General features: G+C 38.6%; 1 long non-coding RNA gene across 1 annotated transcript; it reads right to left on the bottom strand.

The window, feature by feature from the left end:
* Positions 1-390: 390 nt before the first annotated feature.
* Positions 391-8,640, bottom strand: LOC309646516. The gene is made up of 2 exons (XR_014255414.1): positions 934-8,640; positions 391-610 (listed from the first exon to the last, which is right to left on the bottom strand). It is a non-coding gene; the product is annotated as an uncharacterized lncRNA (long non-coding RNA).
* Positions 8,641-10,134: the final 1,494 nt, after the last annotated feature.

The raw sequence follows: 10,134 nt of genomic DNA, 5'->3' as shown, positions 1-10,134 counted from the left end.
AAAAGAAAGGGCTCTAGGGTGGCAACTTCCATCCACACAAGGAAATCAAGAGCTCTGATAAGGTGGTACACAGGGGAAGTTAAAAAATAGTGTGTACGAATTTTTGTTTGTAACTCTTTTCTTCTACTAACTGATTTAAAAGGCTGCTGCATAAAAGTAATTGAAAAACTGTATTGATCTTTTAATGTTCCAAGCTGCAATAAATATGACAGTAACAGCACAAAGGAGGGGAGAAAGAAAGGGGCTCTATTGGAGCATATTTTTTTGTATACTACTGAAATTAATTTAGTAATAATCCAAGCTGTATTGTTTCAAGTTAAGATATTAATTTAATCCCCAGAGTATCTACTAAGAAAATGATAAACACATAATAAGAAAAACAACAGGGAATTTAAAATAAATTTTAAATGGAGGAATGAGACCATGTAAAGTATAATTTCTGAACCCAGTGGAATGAAATTAAAAGTCGATAATGGAAGAAAAGCTGGAAAATGTATTATTATTTGAAAATTAAACCCACTTCTAAATAAAAAATGGGTAAAGAAGACACAGAAAAGAGGTAAGAAAGCACTGTGATATGAATGAAAACAAAAACACAACATACCAAAACCTATTGATGGGGCTTCCCTGGTGGCGCAGTGGTTGAGAATCTGCCTGCTAATGCAGGGGACACCGGTTCGAGCCCTGGTCTGGGAAGATCCCACATGCCACGGAGCAGCTGGGCCCGTGAGCCACAACTACTGAGCATGCGCATTTGGAGCCTGTGCCCCGCAACGGGAGGGGCCGCGATAGTGAAAGGCCCGCGCACCGCGATGAACAGTGGTCCCCACTTGCCACAACTAGAGAAAGCCCTCGCACGAACCGAAGACCCAACACAGCCAAAAATAAATAAATAAATAAATAAAGTAGCTATAAAATTTAAAAAAAAAAAACCTATTGATGCAATTAAAAGAGAGTTCAAAAATTTATAGCAATAAATGCCTATATTAAAACCAGAAAGGTCTAAGAAGAATATAAATAAAGATTAGAGCAGAAATAAATACAATAGATAAAAGAAAAACAATATAGAAAATCGACAAATCCCAAACTTGGTTCTTTGGAAAGATCAACAAAATTGAAAACCCTTTAGCTAGATTGACCAAAAATAAGAGAGAAGAATCAAATTACTAAAATCAAGAATGAAGGAGCATCTTTAATGCATAAATAAATGCATTAATGTGGATTTATCCTAGAAGACAAGGTTGCTTTAATGTTAAAAAAATTAAGGTAATACACCATATCAGTAGAATAAAGAGCCAAAAAAATCACAATCATATCAATCAGATGCAGAAAAAACACTGGCCTAATCAAAACATCTTTCAAAATAAGAACACTCAACAAACTAAAAAAGAGAAGGAAGTTTCTTAATCTGACAATAGACATTTAAAAACACCCACAGCTAACATCATTGTTCATGCTGAAAATTTTAATTATTTCCCTTTAAGATCAGGAAAAAGACAGGGCTATCTGCACTTCTGTTCAAAATTTTTGTGGAGGGTTTAGCATGGACAAATAGAAAAGGAAAAAAAAAAAGTCATCCAGATTTGAAAGAAAAAAGGATAAAGCTATCCTTACTCACAGATGTTGTGATCTTGTAGAACACAAGAAATTCCTGAGGAACCCACAACAAAACCCCCAAACTCTTAGAACTAATAAACAGTTCAGAAAGGTTTCAGGATACAAGGCCAACATAAAAAATCAAATTTATTTGTAAACACTAGTAATGAAAAATCGAAAGTGAGATCAAGAAAACAACTTTAGTTAAATCAGAGCAATAAAATATTCAGGAATATATTTTTAAGAAAGAGTCGCAAGATTTGTATACAGAAAACAGCAAAACATTGCTGCAAGAAAGTAAAGAAGACCAGAAAGTAAAAAACAACCCAAATGCCCATCAATTGATGACTAGATATGTTATCCATGTAACAGAATATTATTTGACAATAAAAAGAAGTGAAGTACTGATCCTGTCACAACATGGGTGAACCTTAGAAACAGCATTATAACTGAAAGAAGACAGCCAAAAGGAGCACATATGGTCTGTTTATAAGTTGGTTAGTAGTTGTCGGAGACTGGGGAAATGGGTCATTTAGTAGGGAGTGTTAATGGGTCTGGAGTTTCTTTCTGTGGTGATGAAAATATTTTGGAATTAGGCAGTGGTGATGGTTACACTACTCTAAGAAGACAAAAAACCCACTGTATTGGACATTTCAGGAGGGTGAATTTTGTATTATTTGAATTCTACCCAATAAACCTGTTGTTTAACAAAAGACCGTCGTAATACTTAAAAGCAAATACATGTGCGAAATCAAGCTAACAATTGCTCAACTAATATAAATTTACATAATTCTTAAAATGTCACCTATTTTATTAGTAATACTGTTTATTGCTTGTCACTAGAAAGTTTGCACACTAACATTTATGTGGTAGCAAGTATGAGTTAGATTGCTGTATTTATAATAAACAGAGACAATGAAAAAGTTATAAAAATGTTCTGTACAGTTTACAGCAAAATAAAAATAAGTAATACCACTGGATATAGCTGTTAAGTTTATCACAAAGCTCATAAAATAAGTTCCATATACTCTTGTATCTGTCTTTGAATGGTCTGTTTATGCTGGATTCACACATGAAAGATATGCTCGTCTAAGACTAAAGTCTATGACAACAGAACTGATTGCTTCCAAAATTTGATGTATGTTTGGAATTAAAGATGTAATATTGAAAGTTTATGTCAAAACCTTTTCCAGATCTTATATTAAAATTATTTCTGATAATACTAAATAGAACTTTCTGTTATTTAGATTTATTTTTGGAAAAATTCATTGATTTTTTTAAACATAAATTTAGACAACGTATTCCATTTACACTGCCAAGTTAAGTTATAGGAAACTTTAAAATTTTATTTTATGTATCTTTATACATGACTGTAAAAACAACAAAATTTTAGGTACATGTTAAGTGTTTTTCATAATTTTGTTTTTTGCGAGAGAGTTTCTTGTGAGTGAAGGAAAAATAGTTTAAAACAGTAACTTCTGGCTTCATATTGCCCTTTTTTGCCATCTTCAATATATTTGTTTTATCCATTTTGAATGAATTCATCTCTGTATTTAATAAAAGGGCTATTTCTAGCAGTATTTTTATTTGCTTGGTTTTTTTTTTTTAAGTTTTTTTTGATGTGGACCATTTTTAAACGCTTTATTGAGTTTGTTACAATCTGTTTTATGTTTTTGGTTTTTTGGCTGTGAGGCCTGTGGGATCTTAGCTCCCTGACCAGGGATCAAACCTGTACCGCCAGAATTGGAAGGCGAAGTCTTAACCACTGGACCACCAGGGAAGTCCCTGCTTGTTTGTTTATCAGTGTCTTTTACACAAGGAATAGAACAGGATTTTTTTCCTGACCTAATTACTGAAAATAGTTGAGAAGTTTATGAGCAATTGAAAAAGTGATCTTGTAGACACTGCCAATCAATAATAGCTCCTCATATTAATAACTGGAAAGCTCATAGCAAAATCAGTGGAATGGGAAAATGAGTGTATTCACTTATGCAAAGAAAGGAAAAAAATCTTTGGGGTCTTTGACAGTATAACATAATTGACTAGGCCTATGATTAGAAATGCATAATACAATAATAAAAATAAGTAGAATATAGACACAGTTTTTAGAAAAAACTTTAAAACTTTAGTGTTGGGAAAGAAGCGGCATAGAGAATTAAGCTTTTTATTTACATGTGACAGATACATGTTTTCTTATAATAACACTAAAAATCATCTCAACTCTTCATGTCATCAAAATATAAAAAATGGCTTTCTACTTTCATTATGCATAAATTTAGGAATCAAAATCGGTTTGACTAGGTCAGGCTGAAGAAAATGTGTTCTACATTTGGAGGTCTTACATATTAATATTTCAGATAGGTAGAAGATTAGAAGATATTAATTATTAAGCTATCTCCATTAGAAAAGACATGAACTGAATCTAAATTATAAAAATTAAACTAAAAGAAGCAATAATTTTATACATACACATAATGACTCACACCCACAGAATTAAACAGTGATTCTCCAAATCTTTCACTTAAATGTTGCCATAAGAACATTAGGAATTCCAAAAATTTAGATTTGAACATACCATCTGCTGAAAATATTAATGTCTGAACAAGTACAGCTGTGAGCTCAATTAGCTACACAGTCATTCAAACGAAGCATGCTTAAAAAAAGTAACCCTTTTAAAAATAAAAGCTAACATTTAATTCATACAAACGTTCTCTGGCGTGGATGCCCTTTTCTCAGAGAAGGGGATAGCTGAAAAATGCCTCAATCCACACATGCAGATTGCAGATACCACCTCAGAACTGCTTTCTCTGGCTATTTTCCCAAGAATCTTGAAATCCACAGCACTCTGCCCAGAAGCTGCATGGAGACGTATTTCATCAAAATATTGCTCTCCACGGAAACAAGTAACATCTGTAAAATTAGTAAGGCAGAGCAAACTTCTTGATTCTGTAGACTTTTAAGATGTTCTATTTCCTTATAAACCTTTTAGATCTTGTAAATTCTCTGGTAAATATGAAACATTTAGCAAAGCTTGTTAATGTCAGTTACTTTTAGCTGTTTCCGAGACATGGGGTTGATGAGGTTGAGTCCATGAGTTTGAAGTATATCTGAGTGTGTCATTCAATCAAAGCAATCTCAAAGAATGTACACACTTGTTTGAGGTGCTATCATTTCATTAAATATTTGTTTCCCTTGATAAAAGGCATTTATTGAGCTTGATATATTAAAAAAAAGTGTTGCTGAGAATTCCATCTTTGTAGTTTTTGTATTTATAATTGAATCATACTTGAGTGATGTTTTGATAACATCTATTCTCAATGAGGTGAAGAAATTATTTCTTCTTGCTCACACTTCTGGAAATTTTATAATGCAGAGGAGTTACAGATAACAGCGCTTCATAAGCAACTTTTATAAAATGTATGTAGGGGAAACTATTCATGTGAAAGGACTTATATTGGACAAAGTGATATGAAGGATCCCACATCCTTATTCTGACATTCACTATTAATTTTTAATTTGCATATAGTATGTATTAAATTACTATTAGACCCCAAGCATTGTTCTTACACAGAGGATACATTGACGGATACCAAACAGCTCCAGCAGTCATGCCCTCATAGTCTCTGTGGATACTGATAAATAGACAATTATAAGTATATTCAACAATCTTCTGAGACATTACAGAAGTTATCCTGGAAATACAAAAGCAGGGCATGTAAAGGAGCTTCTGGCTGGAGTTTCAAGGTAGACAAAAGTCAGAAGAGCCTCTTCGCTATATGAAATAGCAGAAGTAGTTCTAAAGGACAAGGAAGAGCAATACAGGTACAGGGGAGGGCATCCAGGTAAAGAAGATGTATGTGAAAACGCCGTGTAAAACAGATATGACACGGCCAGTTGTCCCGTATAGTTTCGTATGATTAAAATACACGCTGTAAAGGGGAAGCGGCGAGAAGGCAGACAGGAGCCAGGCCATCCAGTTTTCTCTGTGTCACGTTAACTGACTGAAATTTACAATAAAGGTGTGGGAAGTTCCCGAAAACTATCGAAAAGGGGGTGACACAGTCAGATCTTTGTTTCTGAAAGGTCCCTGTGGCTGCATCATGGTGGGTTTTTAGGACAGGTCAAAACTTTGAGCCCAGAGACCAAACAGGAAGGAGATGAGTATTCTCAGCAGGAGATGATAGTAGCCTGAACGTGGTGACGTATAGGAGTTATGACAGGTGATGCTTCTCTCAGATCCCATCACGTTCCTTTGAACGTTTCTAGGGGCCCATCTCCTCACTTCCGCGTGCTTCTGTTCCTAAAGCTCACTCCTAAAATAATTCTGTGCCAACCAAGCAGTGTTGCACACTCACCAGTTTGGAAGTATGAAAGTCCACCTCCCTTGCCTCCTGGACAAATCAGTTCCCTGCGGACTAGAGCGAAAGCTGGGATTTGACTGTAATTGCATGTTTGTTTGTCTTTTTCCCTTGACCTGTCCTGCTTTCCTGATTTTTCCATGCATGTAGGTGTACCACTGATCCTGCACCATTTGTTGAAAAGTCTGTCCTTTTTCCATTTAACCTTTGTTACATGTCAAAGATTGGTGGGTACTATTTGTATAGGTCTATTTCTGGGCACTACATTCAACATCCGTTGATCTCTGTGTCTATTATTTTACCAGTATCATGCTGCACTGGTTATTATAACCTTATATTAAATCTTGAACTTGGATAATGTGAGTCATCCAACTTTGTCCTTCTTCTGCAGTATTGTGTTGGCTTTTCTGGGCCTTTTCTTTTTGAAATAAACTGTAAATCAGTTTTTGGTTATCCATAAAACAGCTAGCTGGAGTTTCAGTTGGGGACTGCTTTGAATCTATAGATCAAGTTTAGTAAAATTGACAATTTAACAATATTGAGTCTTCCAATCCATTAACACAGAATATCTTTCAATTACTATATCCACTCTTGCTTCCTTTTGCTAATGTTTGCATGACTTCTATTTGTTCTGTTTGTTTTTCGTGTGTGTGTGTGTGTGTGTGTGTGTGTGTGTGTTCTCATCCTTTTTTCTGCCTCACTATAGTTTTCTTGAACAATTTGTTTGGAATTCTATTTGGATTTATCTTTAGTGTTCTTAAGTGTGTGTCTGCATAGTTTTTTTTCCTTGAGTGTGGTAGGTGATACATTGTATCTTCATAACATGTCTATTTCTGTTGTCATTTACCAGTTAAAGTGAAGCATAGCCCTCTTACTTTCCTTTACATCTGTCTATCCTTCTCTATTTATAATTGCCTTGAGAACTTCATCAACCAGTGTTAATATTTTTGCTTTGACCATTAGTCATAATTTAGAAAACTCAAATGAGAAGCTAAGTCTACTGTCGTTAATCATATGCTGACTTTTTCTGCTGTTCTTTCTTTCCTAACAGTAATTTCTTTTCTGTTTAGAAAATATCCTTCAGCCATTCTTTTGGGATAAGTGTGCTGCCCATAAATATTCTTGGTTTTACTTAATCTAAGAATGTTTGTATTTCTCCAATATTTCCACTGGATATAGGATTGTAGGCTGTTAATACATTTCTTTCAGTGCTTGCAAAGTATTGTGCTACTCGCTTCTGGCCACAAAGGTTTCTGAAGTGAAACTATTATCACTATAATTGTTTTTTTCCTCCTATAGGGAAAGCATCCTTTCTCTCTTATTACTTTCAGTTTCTTTGCCTTTAGTTTGACAATAGAAGTGTCTTGACTTTGATACAGTTTGACTGTGACATATTTTTGTCATGGATTTCTTTGACTTTATCAGTTCACTCAGATTCTTGAATTTATGTGTGTATCTTTTGCACATTTGGGCAGTTTTCAGCCATTAGTTCTTCAATACTGTTTTAACCCTGCCTTCTTTTTCCTCTCCTTTTGGAACTCCCCCGACAAAAATGTTAGATTTTTTTGGCTGTGAGCCCACAGATCCCTGGGGCTCTGCTTGTTTCTTTTCAGTCAGTTTCTTTTCTCTTTCTTGTCCAGTTTTCATAATGTCTACCATCCTGTCTTCACACCTGTTGATGACTTCTGTTGCCCACGTGTTTTCCGTCTGGCTAGCTCATCCGTTACCGGCCCCCAGGGTTGCAGAGAACATGCTTTCCGTGGAGCCGTTTTTCTTCCGTGCTCCCTGGTGTTCTGGGCTGTGATTCTTACAGAAGCCCGTCTGGGACACAGGAGACAACAGGAAGCTCTGGGATCCCCTGCCTTTCCCTCACTCGGGTCCTGACTTTCCAGGGTGCTGTCTGCTGCCCATGCTTCCTGTAGCTAAGAAACTTGTCACCTCCGGCCTGTCTCGTTCACCCTCTGCTTAGCCTTGTACAAACCAACAGGCTGCCTTTCTCAGTTTCCTTATGTACAAAAAGGAGGTCACGAAATGTGACTCACAGGTCTCGGTGATGGTGGCGGGAAGGAGTGGCGTCAGGGAAAGGTGTGCTGAAAAGTGACATTTCAAACGAAAGGAAGCTGGGGTGAGTAGAAGCGAGCCATGTGTGTCGGTGGATGAGCCCTGCCAACTGGAAACTGCCACTTGCCACCTGCCTCTACGAGGATTAAATCAGGTGTCGCTGCAGCCGCCGGCCTTCAGCACCCCCGAAAGGAGCTCAGGGTGGAGATCAGGAATGAGGCGCTCTGGGCTCCGGGAAAAGCTGGCGGAACCGGCCTTCAGATAAACTATACATTCAGGGGAAGATTTTATGAGCCCAATGCTTGCATCTCGTCGTATCTAGAAAAACACTAGAATCATGAACAGTGACGTCTGCTCCTTGTGACGAGCAGCCGGCCTCTGGCAACGTGTGTGCTTGATGCACGCCCGCCCTTCACTAAAATCCTGTCTACGCTGACTCCCCCCGAGCGCTCTGCAGCAGCCCCTCAGAGCTCCCCGAGATGCTGTCTCCTGGGCGCTAGTCCTCATTTTGCCCAAAACAAGACAACTCACAACTCGCACGCTGGGCAATTTTTTTCAGTCGACAGTCCCCGGCGGAGGCGGGGTGGGGACCACAGGGCAACAGAGACTTAGAAAAAGTCCGGAGAGGGTGGCTCAAGTGGTCCTGGCTTAGAGGAACCCGGGGGGGGGGCACAGGGGACACACAGGTGAGCCAGCGACAGGGCCGAGGCCAGGAAGGTCCTGCTGTGGTAGCGCCTGCCCGTCTCGGGGCCTCCTGAGTGTCATGTGGTTACTAAACAACACGGCAGGGAGTCTCCGTGTAATCTCCTCCCAGCTCACAGAGACGGTCTTGGCCGGAGGGGTGCACCTGCTGCCCGCTAACGGGGCCGGAGATTCCTCCCCGGAGAAGCCGCTTGGAATTCAGTGTGTTTGAGGCGCCAAGCATCCCGCAGAAAACGTGTTGAGCCGTGAACCCCTCCGGGGAGTCTACAAGGCCAAACTGTCCATCACTGGCAGCGTCACTGACCTCTGCTTCCTGGTCTGATCCCAAGCAAAAAGCAAACAAGTGAAAAAGCTGACCCATTTTTTTGGTGATCCTCCTTTCAATTAGTTACTGGAACTAAAATCACACTTAAGTGCTATTCAAAAATAATTTGAACGCTAGTAATGCTTTACTCATTCTTCTTGCTTTTGTAACTTACTGGAGGATTTGGGGAAATCTATCTTAACTCTATATTCTTGTAATAATAATAATAATAGTACCTACTACAGAGGTTGTTATGAGGATTACATGAGTTAATATACATAAAGAACTTAGAATCATGCTGGATGCATAGTAAGTGCCATCAAAGTGTCACCTGTTGTCATTTGTATCCATTCATTTGAATTCACTCAGATTTTTCCCCCAATATTTCTCTTAGCTTATTGGAACTTAGGGAATAAGAAGTTTGATAAAATAGAGATGGAAATATCATAATTTTGGAGCATGCTAGGCAACAGTAAGACAAGAAGCCTTGAGAAGGTTCGAGCACTATACAAATTATTCAAATTATGCAGGCACATGCGAGGAGGAGGAGGGGGAAACTGGCCCAATTTCAAACACAAATTGTGTCCATTTGTTTGCTTTCTAGTGGCCATTCCAGATCCAGCCATGGACGTGGGATTCTCCACTGTATCCTCTGCCCCCAGCACTAGTGTCTCCCCTGCCACAGGGACTTGGAGCTCAGGTGAGCAGAATTATTACCTGCCTTTTGTGTGTTATCTGGGTGGTTGGCTATTCAGACATAAGAAGGAATGAAGAAGCGATTCACACAAGAGCCTAGATGAGCCTGGAACACGCTCAGCTGAGTGACAGGAGCCGCAAAGGCCACATACTGTGTCATTCCACTTATAGGAAATACCAGAGGAGATTAACCCATGGAGACAAGATGCAGACTGATGGCTGTCGAGGGCTGGGGGAGGGGGAGGGGGAGGGGGAGAAACGGCCGCTGGATCAGGGAGTTTACTGTGGAATGAGGGAAATGACTTGAACTAGACAGAGGTGGTGGTGAGGCTGGTGGCATAGCCAACAGTGTGATGACCCTCAATGCCACTGACTTGTTTCCTTTAAAATAGTTAATTTTATGTCATGTGTCTTCCA

The sequence above is a fragment of the Balaenoptera physalus genome, assembly GCF_965194825.1.
Source record: "Balaenoptera physalus genome assembly, chromosome: 17".
In the NCBI taxonomy this organism is placed as follows: Eukaryota; Metazoa; Chordata; class Mammalia; order Artiodactyla; family Balaenopteridae; genus Balaenoptera; species Balaenoptera physalus.
Note: the sequence above shows the minus strand (reverse complement) of the source record. Positions and strands in the feature narration are given on the sequence as shown.